The sequence below is a fragment of the Nicotiana attenuata genome, unplaced genomic scaffold (genome assembly GCF_001879085.1).
Source record: "Nicotiana attenuata strain UT unplaced genomic scaffold, NIATTr2, whole genome shotgun sequence".
Taxonomy (NCBI): domain Eukaryota; kingdom Viridiplantae; phylum Streptophyta; class Magnoliopsida; order Solanales; family Solanaceae; genus Nicotiana; species Nicotiana attenuata.
This window is the reverse complement of record NW_017682926.1, coordinates 4,675-9,138: the sequence shown is the minus strand read 5'-3', so window position 1 is coordinate 9,138 and position 4,464 is coordinate 4,675. Positions and strand designations below refer to the sequence as shown.

Here is a 4,464-nt window from a genome sequence, read left to right as displayed (position 1 = left end):
ATGGGCCGCAAGTGGATGAGACACAGATAGTTGTGACCCGAGTGGCTGTGACACGGATGGCTGTGATCCATGTGGATGTGACATGGATCGATGCGATCCATGAGCTGCTGATGGATGCGATCTATGTGGATGTGAGACATGTGGACTGTATGTAGGTCGTACAGTCCTATGGCCCTGTGAAGAAAGACCTGGCGTCTGCACGAAGGTGTAGGGCTGGACATGCGCTGGCAGCTCAGAATAGCCCTGGGGTGGAGGCGCAGGCACAGGCATAGGCACAAGCATCTGTGAAGAGGCAGGAACGGATTGAGTAGTACCTTCTACCCTCATCTTTTGTTTCCTAGGCTTTTCTCTACCCCGAGAACCAGTAGGATCACTGTTACCTCGACCTTGCCTGACATCTGCATGACATAATACAAAGTTAGATTGAAACATATAAAGAAACTAGCTATAACATGAGTTATTAAAGAAACCAACTTTTTAAAGCTGATCGACGTATAGTTCCTCGTCCGAGAATTCTTCTTCCTCACTAGTTTGAGCTTCATCAGTTGATTCTTCTTCCTCGTTTTCTATAATTCTTACTTCATCCATATCAACCTCCATCCATAAAAGAAATAGCCACAGTATACTGTGACAATATGTCACTATGGAGGATCAGTTGTGTGAGACCAAGGAGGAGAGAAAAACATTCAAGCACACAGCTATAACCATCAACCTTTGTGCTGGTTTCTCTAGCCAAATGTCACCATGTTGAATGTTCCTAGGGTCACAAGTTGTGACTCACAACCATCAACATTTGTCTCTTTCCAGAGAGGACATCATTGGTTAACTCAAGAAATACTTACTATGCGTTCTCACGAAAAAGCTTCTTGGACTTAAATTCTTTATTATCTTCATTCTTCTTATATCTTCTTCTCTTTTCTCCTTTTTTTCCTTCTGTATTCTTTTGGGTAATTGCAAAGCTCAATGATTTTTGCAGGTTCTCTTTTCCTTTTGTATTTTTTTGGGTAATTGTGAAGCTCAATGGTTTTTGCAGGTTCTCTTCTCCTGTTTCTCTCTGATTTTCCCAGATCCTTTTTCCATTTTTTTGATTTTTTGCCCTATCTTTTGGGTTCTCTGCAAGAATTTTCATTTTGCAATTCAATGGCTGGTTGTTAAATTAGGTGGTAAAAGTGCATTTTAAGCTCTAACCTTGCTGATTTTTAGAATTTCGTGATTTTCTGTGTTCTTCACATACTTTTGATTATGCAATTTCATGGTTGTTGTGTGCTATATCGGAGTTCAAACATACTGTTATATTGTAACATGCTGTAATTGCAGATTATCTGAACATGTCAATGCAATTTCTTCGAAAATATGCACCTGCAGAGTTCAAGTAGTTGATAAAGGCAGACTTAGGGATAACAAAAAAGGTATCAACTTATGATTATGCAGGATCAAAAGGTAGTTTTTGTTGAATTCATAAATTGCCAGCAATAAATGAACTAATCTACTATTTGCTCATATATTTACTTAGAGAACTGCAAGAAAACCATGGATTTTAGAAAAAAATTATTCACTTTATACATATTTGGGTATCCTAATTGTATCTTATATTATTACAGGAAAACCAATTCCAGGGCATTATATTCAATGCTGAAATAACACATTTTTAAGATCTGTTTCATGCTTTCCGCACTTACTTGGTGTTTGTTGCACAAGTTAAGGAATCAGATTATATGTGTATGGATATCCAGTTAAGAAATTCACTTGGACAATTGGTAGGAGCACGTTCGCTGAGCCAATAGAAACGATCAATCCTCCTGAGAATCCACTATGGTCGTCGACGCGACTAACTCTCGCACCATTTGACAGTTTCAAGTATCAACTCAAGGTTAATTCGTGCATTTATGTAGAAATATTTGCTGTCATTTTAAACTTTGGTATTTTGATGGTTTCTAGCTAGATTCCTTTGGATCCTGGTATTTCTTCCTTTTCTCTCTCTGTCTTCATGACCCTTCACATTTTTAGTTTACCTGGTGTATTTGTCCAAAAATCTCCAATAGGAGCTTTAACTGTAATTAGTACCATTTTTGGAACATGATGGTACAAGTTTCAGTTTCAGTGATTTCCTTTAGCTTATAGCAAAATCTCTTTTGAATTCTTGTACTTATGCTCTTCTTTTCTTGGTTTTCTGTTGGACCACTTCTTTTGGAAGTTTTAGGTTTGGTTTTCTGCTTAAGTTGCTGTGGTTTCTTAACAGATTTTTTGTATTTACTTTTGTTTATCTATGAGTGGAGAAATAGAGTATTACTCAATTTAGATGTATTTGTTGCATTGCTGGAGAAATGCTGATGTTGGGGAACTTTTTGTGGGTTTTTAGTTCAACCTTCCTATTGGTTGTGTCAACTAAACCTTTAATTTGAAACATCATGAACAATGTTGCACCGTAAACGTGGAAACTTCTAACTGACTGGCTTGAACATGCATTTTTTCACTGAATCTATGATGAATTTTCAAGTTTTATTTTTTATATAATTTTCCGGTATAATGTGGTGCCTACGCTTTCCTGAGTCGAGGGTCTATTGGAAATAATCTCTCTATCCTCACAAGGTAGGGGTGAGGTCTACAAGAAAACACTTATTTTGTGGGGGGTTTTTTGGTCAAATTGCGACAGTTTTTGACCCCCACAAAAAGAATTGTGGCGGTTTCTAGAAGTGCCACAGTTACCTTTGCCACAAGCATTTTGCCACGGGTTTTTAAAACCTCCACGACAACCGCCACAAAATAAATTTTTGATTTGTGGGGGTTCTCAAATATAATTAGTGCTAGTTTAAAACCCCCGCAATATGATTCCGGTGTGTCAAAAAAAAAATATTGCGAGGGTATATAAACCCCCTCAATATGATCGTAATGGTTCAATAAAGATATTGTGGGGGTTTAAAAACCCCCCAAAATATGATTTAAATATTTTTCTTAAAAAGTTATGTGGGGGTTTTTGAAAGATAATTAGTGCTAGTTTAAAACCCCCGCAATATGATTTCGATGTGCAAAAAAAACATACTGCAAGGGTTTATAAACCCCCTCAATATGATCATAATGGTTCAAATAAGATATTTTGGGGGGTTTATAAACCCCCAAAATAAGATTTAAATTCTTTTTTTAAAAAGTTATGTGGTGGTTTATAACCTCTACAATATAATATTAGTGTTAAAAAAAAAAATAGTGGCAGCTTATTTCAGCCACAATATTTTGTTGAAAACTCTTTTTCTATTTGAATTTTTTTTATTTGTAGGATTAAAGAAATAATTTTATCAATAACTTACGACATAAATCAAATTTCATAAAAAATAACCATAGTGACAAACATTATAAATTCAAATCCTCATGGAACTAAATAAATTTTTTTATCATGAGCAATGACAGATGATATGGTCACCAACCAGCTAAGATATTAAAAATGTATTCATCAAAAGATTGAGCTTTACTAATTTCATTCGAAATAAAATGGAGTACTTTTTTCTAGCTAAGTCTCCGCGAACTCTACCAAAATAACACTGTCATGCAATGGCTAAACTTTCTATGGGGAAATAACTAATTCTTGGGTAAGGATACAAAAAGAAATTGATAGGTTATTATGAAAACCTGAACTTGATTAAGAACATTGAGTTCTCATTGTTCTTGTAATAATCAACAATGAAATTCACCATCTTGTGACCATACTCTCTCTGTTGCTCTGCATCCATGGGCTTCAGTTCACCCTACCAAACAAGAAAAACCAAATAATATACGCCTAAGGTTATGCCAACTAGCTAATGACTATTTCAAAGTCATTTATTGCTTTGGAAGAACACATTTGGGAACACTTTTAAAGCAACTAGTGTCCGCCGTCACTAGCAATACTAGAGCATATTCTCCTTACACTTGCATGAGTCATGAAACAAGATCTAGTTATTCAGCCAAAAATACATCATATTTCGTTTAATACTAGTAACCCTATAGAGATGAATTCTACAACTACAATGTAAAAATTTAACCAAGCAGACATGAAATAGCAAGATACAGATAAGTAAGAATAAACACATATACCTCGTGCCAAATATAGGAGCATTCTTCATCTTGTGCCAAACAAAGAGATATTCAAGCAATGCTGCGTTGCCCACAATTTTACAAGGTTGATTAGTAAGTACATAATTACCAAACATCAGAAACTGTTCTATATGCAGAATAATAGGACTACTGGCCTGTAACTGTGATAGGCCAAAGCAAAAGAGCTCGTGCTATATAATTTAACTTAAAATTCTGTAATCTCGCATTAAAGAGAAGCATGGATAAGATCAAACTACTCAATAGCAACATTTAGGTCTTAAAGAATGAACACAGGACAAAAAAATTGGACCTACAAACGTGGCGGCAAATTTCACACATAGTGTCCCCCTTCTCATTGCACCACCTACTGTGCATAGAACAATTCATTAAGACAAAATA

The 4,464-nt window shown here is 35.7% G+C and overlaps 1 long non-coding RNA gene across 1 annotated transcript; it reads right to left on the bottom strand.

Annotated features, from left to right (window-relative positions):
• Positions 1-3,428: 3,428 nt before the first annotated feature.
• On the bottom strand, positions 3,429-4,128 carry LOC109222034. The gene is made up of 2 exons (XR_002067348.1): positions 4,066-4,128; positions 3,429-3,737 (listed from the first exon to the last, which is right to left on the bottom strand). It is a non-coding gene; the product is annotated as an uncharacterized LOC109222034 (long non-coding RNA).
• Positions 4,129-4,464: the final 336 nt, after the last annotated feature.